Below are 12008 nucleotides of genomic sequence, written 5' to 3'. Positions count from 1 at the left end.
CAAGTGCAACAACTACCACAGAGAACTAGCATAGAGACAACAGTACCGGCACAAAGTAATGCGTCCAGCAACATCAACCTCATTGAGCATCCACCCACCTATGGTTCCTTACCACCATTGCTAACACCAAGACCCACAACAGATAGGGACACATGAAAGGATGTGGCAGCTAGGGTCCTAAAGGGACAGTACTTCAATAACAGATCGAGTATGGAGTATGAACATAAGTTGGTTATCCAATAGAAATCCACAGTCATGTTTGTAGGATGTATCATGCAGCTTTTACATTGCACAAGTCATGCGTCGAAACATGTAATCGAATCTAATTCGATATTTCGGTAATTTCGCGCTGGTACATGTACAGACAATGAAATCCAAGGCACTTCTTCCATATGTTTTTTTATTTTTGGACAGTTTAAAATGTCAGTTTACCACTTACACATAGAAATACACTTTTTTCAAAATATTTTACCTGTTTCCTCACTCAAAGTAACCAGTGATACAAAGCTTAAAGGTAACAGTGTTTGCCCAATCACATACGGTCACATAACATTTTCATAGACAGCTAACAGCAATTAAGCTGCAGAAATAAAACAATGACACTTACCAGATGTTTATAATTTGAAATGCTACTTCTTGTTATGGTAAAAAAAACAAGAAGTAGATGAGGCCTGCTGCAGCCGCTAACATCTTCACACAAACTATTTGGCTGCAGCTAGCACAAGAGTGGGAAAAGAAGGCTTCTGCCTGCTAGTGGCACTCAGTGGGTAAGTTAGTGATGTTTTTGGGCTTCGAAGATATCACCTTTTCCTTTCAGACAGTCCCAGCCATAGCAAATGTGGTTGATTTATTGTTACTCCACAACTTTGCTCTAATACAACTGAATGGCAGAAGCTTTCAGTCGAACATCTGAAGGACTAGCCATACAGACAACATTTTGTGTATGCCCGTTTTATCCACACAAGATTTTTAAAAAATAACAGTAAAAATGAATAACCATAGCAAGTACACAATCAAACAAATCAATAATGAAGAATAAGCATTTTTGTATTTTAATCCCAAAATGTAACAGGTAGGCACAATCGGTAGGCTGACTATGCCGAACTAGGCACATTTCACAGTTTCAATATACTATGTAAGTACAGTGCACTCTGAGATGTATAATGCTTGCTTTTTGTGCTTGTTATAGGTTACTTACTTCTGTTGTCAAATGTACTGTAAGCGTTTATGTAGGTCCTAGCACCCTTACTTCCTTAGCCGCTGCCTAGACTGACAAAGTTGGCTACGTGCCCCCCCCCCCCTCCAATAGTAATCTTTATCTTTAACTCTAGTTGGAGTGATTAATGAATTAGACATTCAAACAACAGTATTTTCTAAATGTAAGTGTTTATAAGTCCTAAGGCTCTCACAATTCCCTACTACCAACACTTTCAAACCTCTGTGCTGAATTTTGGTTACAGTTTTTATCGAGTTCACATTTAAAGTTGCAGTACTCGATTTATATCCACTGGTCGTAAAAGTGGCGCTGTGGAGCCAAAAGGAATCCCACGAAAATGGTGTACTATGTAATGTAGGTGCTTCTAATAGCTCCATCCCTGAACACGTGGCTTATACTGTAGCAACCTAATCTTACAAAAATAATAGCACGTCTTTATAGACCAGTCTTTTCTCATCTTGATGAGAAATAAAATGTTGTGACACACATAACATTTCCATTTTATTATATTCAGTGGTAATAACATCTAGAACCAGGCAACAGTCATTATGAACCCAGATGAGTTGAAAACCACGCAATAAACATCCACATAATTTGGTGGCTATCAGATTTTTTGAGAGGGTTTAATGGATTTTTTTAGAATCTAAAGTATTTCATGAAGACCAATCCTTTATTGTAGCAATGATTCGGGAAGATGAATAACAAATGGAAACCTCCTTATTTATCGCATAATAATAACACAGTGCAAGCTGCATTGCAAGGGCAACTCCTACACAGCAAGGAAGTTGCATGCGAGGCTGAAGAGTATCAGAGGTAGATCTGCCTGCAGAACATCGCGCGAGCCCCTCGCTAACCTTTTCAATTGTCTGGGCTACGTCTGTTTGGAAGTTGTTCCTTATTAACTCCGCGCGTAGAAGGAGCTTCCACTATCTCTAATATGACAGTATTTAATTTGGAATATTACACCATGCAAGAATGTTATTATCGCATTAGGAAATGGTGCGTGATGTGTTGTTAATTAGTTCATAAGAATTATAAGCGCAATATTTTTAATTGCATGCTTCGTGGTTTTGAACAGGGCTCCGACAAATTTAGGATCCTGTTTAATTACGTAACTATATACTTATCTACTTCGTTAGATTAGTCCCTCAAAGTATTAGATAGCTGCCCTGAATGCCACATTTCGACTCGTGGAACTTCTGGCACAGCTACGTCGTCAAGAACGTAGAGGAATTTGCCACTCGTGCCAATCAATCTAAGCTCGACTGGACCAAGGACAGTTCCCACCTGCTCCACCTGCGAGACCGATGCGCGACGATTCCATACTTCCAGACTCAGTTTGTCTTAAAGTTATTTAAAAAGTCACAGCTCCGCACCACTTCGGAAAGAAGGGACTTATCATCATTTTGTTGGTGTTGGATGAGTCAACCTCGATGTTTTGATAAGGCTAAGAAAAGGTTTTACCAAATGCAAAAAGGTAAGAACTTAACTCGCGGTTTATAGACTAAGCTTCTCACTGTTAGTGCTAGCTTTTTGATTATTCCGGTGTACGGAATGCTTCTGCATCCGTGAAGGATGAGCTGACGCATGGATCACGCGGAAATTGTTTAATGGTGGTGACATTATCTTAACTGATCTATCTTAACATGTGGAATGGAAACAATACAGGGAATAAATAACATGGTCGGTCTGTTGTATTGTCATAGCAAAACAGTTTGCTGTTTTATCTCTATGTCATTGTAGGTTTAGACATTGTAACCCTATTCTACCTTTTGCTCATTTATGAAAATTGCCTAGATTTGCACATACACTCGTTTCCATTACTTCCTTAATTTGCAGTATAGGCCTTTATTTAATTCAAAAGTAGATGACGTGCTATTATAACAAATAGCTGGAAGATAAATAATTATTAATATTTTTTTATTAACACCGGCACAGGTTGCTGCCACTCCCACATATTCTGGAGTCACGTTCCATTGTTCTGTACATTATTTAATTAAAAAAAAAACTGAATAATTTCGACATAGAGTAGATGTATTTTCATGTATGCTAGTTATTGCAAGGTTTTCCGTAGTTTATTATTAAATTATTGCGCACATGTAGAATGAATTCCAGATTGGGCTTTAGCGTGAGGACGAATTGTTATTGAGGGTGAAGACCTGGATGCTAACTGTATCATACAAAAGGTAAAATATAAATGAATGAAAAATGCCACTATGCTTCATAAATGACCGTAACAGTATTAGGATATGCCTACCGTAGGGCACCATAAGGTTGCATCTGGCGCTATATCAATGATTTGCTAAACCGTATATGCGGTCAAATGTTGAGATTTAACTTTAATGTTGTTGAAACTTAAAATGTGCGTGTCATCGGTTGAACCTATAGGCTACCAGCCGCTTGTTCTCGCCGTTCGTTCAGTCAGCCATCTAAACAGAAGATACATTATTAATCTGGTAATGAAAGGATGCTTAGAAGAGATGTAACATTTAGACCATATAGAAAACTGCCCCCCCTCCAAAAAAAAGAACGTTTCTCCGAACGCGATAACCAACATTTTGGAGGTTCGTGTACATAACAAACGTGTACATTTTCAAATTGAAAACCACTTCACAAAGAATAAGACAATTATGTATTAGGAACAACAACAGACATAGTTTAACAACATATAGTTCAAGCCCCCCCCCCCCCCCCCCCCCCAATGAAACACAATAAAATACATTCCTTCTTTTTGTAGTTCATTCAAACAGATTCTTAGATATTTTTTTTAATGAGATTAGTGTTTTTTGTATGAAATGATATTATGTTGCTTTTTCTATGTGTGTATGTTATGGCTGATATGAAACTTATACCTGAAGAATACTTAAGAAATATATATATTACTTAACTGGATTACTTCAATTTACTGGATTATATGTGATTTACAGTAGCTATCATAACATTAATACAGTTAGTAAGTTACTCTGGGATCTACATAAGTACTAAAATGTAATTTACCAAAAAATATCAAGTTGGATCAAGCCCTGTTTTGACAACATTATGCTCAAAGTGTTTGAATGTTGTTACTCAGCTTAAAATAAATGCAATAACTAATAATACTATCAAATACAAAATAGGGTTCCTCCTACCGGAGGACCCCTAATTAGATTAGCAAACAGTAAAGGAATGTGGATGTAAAATTTGTTTATATATTAGACTGTAAAACTGCACTGGGGCTTATACAAATCCTTATTTAGAACATATTCTGTTTTTTTAACCTGTTAGAGTTCTCCAACCTTTTCTAGTAAGAGAGCTACTTTTATGAAATGAAATACGTCGCACATTCTTCTCCTCTCCCCTGCAAATCCCCCAGGCCATATGTAACATTTTTACCAGAAATAATGTTTCATATTCCTACAAGTTTATTATTTTAGGATTTTAAGTTTTGGATTCTTTGTTGATCTTTACTCGCAAAATACTGACATATCGGTGCATGTTCCTGTATATTAAGTCCTCAGTTCTGTCTTGGCTTTTTAAGACTGGGGGATACTGTCAATATTGGGTTGATTTGATAGTAAATAGGTGCTTGTGAAATTTGTGTCTGACGGTCTTTGGTTGAACACAGTTTAATTACACACACTTTCAGCATTGTTTGGCAAGCTACTAAGAAATAGGCTGTAAGTTACTGCTGGAAGATACGGGTGGACGTGGAGACCGGTGGTGACCCCTGCTCTAGAACTGCTACACAGGTCTGTAAGGCTGTATGTGCCTTCAGCCAAGGAACTACAGTTCATACCTGCATAAACACTTACACGCAGGATGCTGTAGCTATAGTGCTGAGGCATTAACATCTTTTAAGGTTTATTTTGGTTTTGGGTGAAAAATGAAATAAATGAACAAAACAAATGATCAAAGAAATTATGAAAAAAATGAATAACTAAATGCTCCGTACAATAATGTTTGTTTTAACCATTAATGCCGTTTTTCCTTTACTGCACATCCAACCAGGAAGTAAGACAAACCAGCAGGAGACTGGGAATGCTCACTCGATTGACGACCTGAGTTTGTTTTTGCAGACGCCCGACTCCGCCTGAGGGAGTGCAATGAGAGTAAATCCCCACTGACGATGCAACCCCCCACCCCAGGCAATTCTTTGCTTATATGCATAGCCTATATCCACGCAGCTCTCAGCTTCACGGCACAGTCAAGACTTGAACATAGACTTTCAAGGAGAGCTTAGACAAAGAAATGCCTTAGACTGATGCACCAATCTAAGTGGAGCCCCCTTTCACATTACTTGAATAAAATAGTTAATATATCGTTGTATTATTGGAAAATATTAAGAGACCACTGCACCCTTTTCTTTCCTTTCCAAAAATGTTGAAAAGGAAAGTTTTGAGTGAGGAGCAGAAGCATTCAATTTGCAGTGGTCTCTTAATTTGAACCCTTCTGTTCCTCACTCAAAACCTTCCTTTTCAACTTTTTTGGAAAGGTGCAGTGGTCTCTTATTTTTTCCCGGAGCTGTACATAGTTTTGGGGTCACTTAAAAATGTCATTGTTTTTGAAAGAAAATTTTTCACAAAAACATCAGATTGATCAGAAATAGAGTGTAGACATTGTTAATGTTGTAAATCACTATTGTAGCTCGTAACGACTGATTTCTAAACCTATCTACATAGGTGCACAGAGGCCCATTATCAGCAACCATCAGTCCTGTTTTCAATGTCACATTGTACTTGCTAATCCAAGTTTATCTAACTGATCATTAGACAGCTTTTTTGCAGTTATGTTAGCACAGTTGAAATCTGCTGTGCTGATTAAAGAAGCATTAAAACCGCGTTTATGTGTTTGTTTACAGACTCAATATAACTTTCTTTGGAAACTCTTCTGTCTATTCTTATTTTGAGAAATGAAGGCTATTCCATGCAAGAAATGGCCAAGAAACTGAACGGTGTGTACTACTCCCTTCACAGGAGAGCGCAAACTGTCTCTAACCAGAATAGAAAGTGGGGTGGGAGACCGGGGTGCACAAATGAGCAAGAGAACAAATACATGGGAGTGTCTAGTTTGAGAAACAGGCGCCTCATAGGTCTTCAACTGGCAGCTTCATGAAATAGTACCGCACAACACCAGTCTCAATGTCACCAGTAAAGTGACGACTCCAGGATGCTGGCCTTGTAGGCAGAGTTTTTCCTCTGTCCAGTGTCTGTGTTCTTTTGCACACCTTAATCTTTTCTTTTTATTGGCCAGCGATATGGTGTTTTCTTTGCAACTCTGCCTAGAAGGCCAGCATCCCGGAGTTGCCTCTTATATATACACTCACCTAAAGGATTATTAGGAACACCTGTTCAATTTCTCATTAATGCAATTATCTAATCAACCAATCACATGGCAGTTGCTTCAATGCATTTAGGGGTGTGGTCCTGGTCAAGACAATCTCCTGAACTCCAAACTGAATGTCAGAATGAGAAAGAAAGGTGATTTAAGCAGTTTTGAGCGTGGCGTGGTTGTTGGTGCCAGACGGGCCGGTCTGAGTATTTCACAATCTGCTCAGTTACTGGGATTTTCACGCACGACCAGGGTTTACAAAGAATGGTGTGAAAAGGGAAAAACATCCAGTATGCGGCGAAAATGCCTTGTTGATGCTAGAGGTCAGAGGAGAATGGACCAACTGATTCAAGCTGATAGAAGAGCAACTTTGACTGAAATAACCACTCGTTACAACCGAAGTATGCAGCAAAGCATTTGTGAAGCCACAACATGCACAACCTTGAGGCGGATGGGCTACAACAGCAGAAGACCCCACCGGGTACCACTCATCTCCACTACAAATAGGAAAAAGAGGATACAATTTGCACAAGCTCACCAAAATTGGACAGTTGAAGACTGGAAGAATGTTGCCTGGTGTGATGAGTCTCGATTTCTATTGAGACATTCAGATGGTAGAGTCAGAATTTGGCGTAAACAGAATGAGAACATGGATCCATCATGCCTTGTTACCACTGTGCAGGCTGGTGGTGGTGGTGTAATGGTGTGGGGGATGTTTTCTTGGCACACTTTAGGCCCCTTAGTGCCAATTGGGCATCGTTTAAATGCCACGGCCTACCTGAGCATTGTTTCTGACCATGTCCATCCCTTTATGACCACCATGTACCCATCCTCTGATGGCTACTTCCAGCAGGATAATGCACCATGTCACAAAGCTCGAATCATTTCAAATTGGTTTCTTGAACATGACAATGAGTTCACTGTACTGAAATGGCCCCCACAGTCACCAGATCTCAACCCAATAGAGCATCTTTGGGATGTGGTGGAACGGGAGCTTCGCGCCCTGGATGTGCATCCCACAAATCTCCATCAACTGCAAGATGCTATCCTATCAATATGGGCCAACATTTCTAAGGAATGCTTTCAACACCTTGTTGAATCAATGCCACGTAGAATTAAGGCAGTTCTGAAGGCGAAAGGGTGTTCCTAATAATCCTTTAGGTGAGTGTACATATATATATATAAGAGGCGACTCTGGGACGTAAAAATGTATATATATATATTTGATAATAGCACGTGTACAGGCCCATCTGGAGTTTGCCAATGAACATCTGAATGATTCAGAGGAGAACTGGGTGAAAGTGTTGTGGGCAGATGAGACCAAAATAGAGCTCTTTGGCATCAACTCCACTCGCCGTGTTTGAAGGAGGAGGAATGCTGCCTGTGACCCCAAGAACACCATCCCCACCATCAAACATGGAGGTGGAAACATTATGCTTTGGGGGTGTTTTTCTGCACAGCACAACTTCACCACATCAAAGGGACGATGGACCGTCAAATCTGGGGCGAGAACCTCCTTCCCTCAGCCAGGGCATTGAAAATGGGTCATGGATGGGTATTCCAGCATGACATTGACCCAAAACACAAGGCAACAAAGGAGTGGCTCAAGAAGAAGCACATTAAGGTCCTGGAGTGGCCTAGCCAGTCTCCAGACCTTAATCCCATAAAAAATCTGTGGAGGGAGCTGAGGGTTCGAGTTGCCAAATGTCAGCCTCAAAACCATAATGACTTGGAGAAGATCTGCAAAGAGGAGTGGAACAAAATCCCTCCTGAAATGTGTGCAAACCTGGTGGCCAACTGCAAGAAACGTCTGACCTCTGTGATTGCCAACAATGGTTTTGTACAAAGTCATGTTTTGCAGAGGGGTCGAATACTTATTTAATTCAATAAAATGCAAACCAATTTATAAAAATTTTGAAATGCGTTTTTCTGGGTTTAGTTTTTTGTTATTCTGTCTCTCACTGAAAATTAAATAAACCTACCATTAAAATTATGGACTGATCATTTCTTTGTCAGTGGGCAAATTTACAAAATCAGCAGGGGATCAAATACATTTTTCCCTCATTGTATATACATATATATATATATATATATATATATACATTTTTGTATTTTATTACTTTAATAGTTCATCAAAATTAGTCATCATCTCTTCACATTAGAGGCAGACCACTAGTCAGACTGTGGTGTTTAGTTTTTGCTCTGCTTACCAGGCTTAGCTCGCCGGGTAATATGTTCCTAGCTAGTTATAATGCCTAGCTAAACTGAAAGAAATAAATACAGAATTTGCAAGGTGTTGGTCCAATGTTTTATGAACTGAAATTTAAGCTCCAGACATTTTCGCATTTTCCATTTGCACAAAAGGTTTATTTCTCAAATTTGTTTACATCCCTGTTACTTTTGCCAAGACAGTCCATCCACTTGAATGTGCCCCCTGTGAGAATTACTTGATAAGTACCTATCAAAGTTGAAGTCCATTCAGCTTTGTGGCTGAGAATTCTATAGCAACGGACAGATGAGTGCCAAGCGAAGGTCTTAAAATGAATTGTGTTTTCTCCTAATGATTAAGTAGTTTTTAGCAACACACAATGGCTGTTGTTGGGGTTGGGATTGACTCAACTCATTGAACTCAATGGTTTAATTAAGGAATCCGTTCCCACAACTTAAATTAGAAGACGTGATAGTGTGTTAATCAATCAAGTTTATTAATCAAGTTATTAACCACTAAACCAAGGTATAAATCACTTCATTGTTATTTTTAAATACTATGTATTATCTAACTTTATTCGGGGCAAATAATACACTATACAAACTTTTTGTAATTCTTATAATATTTTTCAACATTACAAACTGAGCCTTAATTGTACCATTTAAATATATCATACTCATTCCAATGGAGAAACCCTCTGATTAGTTTATGTCCCTGTAAGTAAGCATTTACTTTTGCCAAGACTTGATAGGTGTAAACGTCCAACTGATCTCCAGCAGAGACCATGTTAGTCCAGTACCACCACATCCTAATAAAACACCTGCGAGATAATCTGAGAACACTGATGAAACAGTGGGTTTGCATGACCAAAGAGGCTTGGAGAGAAGCTCGTCTTCATGCTCGTCAACCACACCAGGTTTTTGATGGCAGTTTTTTGTCTTTAGTTGGCAGATGCTCATCTTCGATGGCACGCTGGAGAAGTGTAATCTCAGTAAAGTCTTGGATTTTGACGCATTTTGTGTTTATTATTTCTGTGTAATTACTAACTGTCCAATGCTACAGCAGAGCTCCTTGTTCTATATTTCTGTGCCAAAATTCCAGTTTCTCGTGTTAATGTATTTGATTATTTTCTAGAGAAATGGGGAATGATTTCCCAACCCTAATTATTTCCATGGATTTGTTTGTAGTGGTGGCTAAATTTGGACACAGTTTATAATTGCAGTTTTAAGAAAACTAAAACTAAATATATTTTTCCACTGATTTCAGTGTCAGGAACCTTCTAACATTTAGGTGATGTAAGTGAAACAGAAGCATGAATTGGTATGAAAATTAGAAAAATATGAAATGCCTATGAATACTACAATCTGTAAGCAATGCCTATGACCAATCCATAACTAATATGTTGGGGAAACAGTTCAGCTGTTAACTTCAGTCAGCTTGCTGGCACCAGTCTGTCTCAAGTAGTTGCTAGATCAAATTAATGCTCTTAGCTAAGCCAATTGTGCGCCACCCTTTGTAACTCCCAATCACAGCCGGCTGGGACAGATAGTAGTCAGGCACTATGCATTTGTCCAACCCCAAAAACTCCTGCCAACTAGGGTCACAGCCCAAAAAGTTATTTTGTGTAGATGGCAAAAATGACATCTGATCTTGTTCTCTAAGGAAAACTTTGTTATTGTCCATATGGATGTGTGATGTTTAATATACTATATGATCTCTTTACTACTGTGAGAAAGACTGAATTGTCTTTCTCTGAAATGTTCATCAAAGCTTAGGTCAATTCTTCTAAATGATTAATAATATTTCTTACATATGATCTTGTTGGGTTCAAATGTCATTTAAATTGTCTTTGTTCATTAATATGCACTTAAATGAATATTATTACACTATGTCTGGACTTCAAATGCTTTAGCTGGGTGCGCCATTTAGGACCTGCCTTCCTGTTTTAAAGTGACAACCATTATGTGTTGTGTCAATGCTCATTCATCTTATATAGAAATAAGTCAAAAGCCTCTTATCACCCACTAAAAGTAGGTTTTAGTTGGGTGACATTTTTTGGATTGAGACCAAAATACTCCTTTGTGAATTTGACACTCAGTATTAATGCAATGTATTGTAGCCTAAGATGCCTATTTAATCACACCATTTGGTTTGAAGAGGCTTCTGTTTTACATGTGCAGTTTTTGGATGCATTCACAAAAGAACTCCAGTTGGCCCCCTGAATGTGAGAACTACTTGAAATTTGAAGTACCTATCAAAGTTGGATTCAGCTGTGGAACCTTTATGAGATTATTTTGAAGTCCATTCAGCTTTGGGCATTCATACTGTGCTGCTGAAAATTCTATAGCAACGGACCGACGAGTGCCGAGCAAAGGTCCTGAGCAGTTTGGCTCAAGTGAGGAGATAGAGATTTAAAATGTTTTATGTGTGTCTGTGCGTACAGTGGGGAGAACAAGTATTTGATACACTGCCGATTTTGCAGGTTTTCCTACTTACAAAGCATGTAGAAGTCCAGAAAATCCAGAAAATCACATTGTATGATTTTTAAGTAATTATTTTGCAATTTATTGCATGACATAAATATTTGATACATCAGAAAAACAGAACTTAATATTTGGTACAGAAAATTTTGTTTGCAATTACAGAGATCATACGTTTCCTGTAGTTCTTGACCAGGTTTGCACACACTGCAGCAGGGATTCTATACAGACCTTCTCCAGATCCTTCAGGTTTCGGGGCTGTTGCTGGGCAATACGGACTTTCCCTCTAAAGATTTTCTATTGGATTCAGGTCTGGAGACTGGCTAGGCTACTCCAGGACCTTGAGATGCTTCTTATGGAGCCACTACTTAGTTGCCCTGGCTGTGTGTTTCGTGTCAAGTTCATGCTGGACCCAGCCACGACCCATCTTCAATGCTCTTAATGGGGGAAGGAGGTTGTTGGCCAAGATCTCGCGATACATGGCCCCATCCATCCTCCCCTCAATACGGTGCAGTCGTCCTGTCCCCTTTGCAGAAAAACATCCCCTAAGAATGATGTTTCCACCTCCATGCTTCACGGTTGGGATGGTGTTCTTGGGGTTGTACTCATCCTTCTTCTTCCTTCAAACACGGCGAGTGGAGTTTAGACCAAAAAGCTCTATTTTTGTCTCATTAGACCACATGACCTTCTCCTGTTCCTCCTCTGGATCATCCAGATGGTCATTTGCAAACTTCAGACGGGCCTGGACATGTGCTGGCTTGAGCAGGGGGACCTTGCGTGCGCTGCAAGATTTTAA

At 39.1% G+C, this 12008-nt stretch overlaps 1 protein-coding gene across 2 annotated transcripts in view; it reads left to right on the top strand.

The window, feature by feature from the left end:
- Positions 1–2004: 2004 nt before the first annotated feature.
- LOC105016916 (metabotropic glutamate receptor 2) overlaps positions 2005–12008 on the top strand; it is a 61472-nt gene continuing 51468 nt past the window's right edge. The window contains exon 1 of one of the 2 annotated variants that reach the window (XM_010881083.4): positions 2005–2693. The gene's annotated coding sequence lies outside the window, so the exon portion shown is untranslated. Of the gene's footprint in view, positions 2694–3329; positions 3403–12008 lie in introns of those variants that run through there. The other variant, XM_010881084.4, reaches the window with a different exon arrangement.

This window comes from Esox lucius, chromosome 17 (genome assembly GCF_011004845.1).
Source record: "Esox lucius isolate fEsoLuc1 chromosome 17, fEsoLuc1.pri, whole genome shotgun sequence".
Lineage (NCBI taxonomy): Eukaryota > Metazoa > Chordata > Actinopteri > Esociformes > Esocidae > Esox > Esox lucius.
The sequence above is the reverse complement of the archived record's forward strand: the minus strand, read 5'-3'. Positions and strand labels throughout refer to the sequence as shown.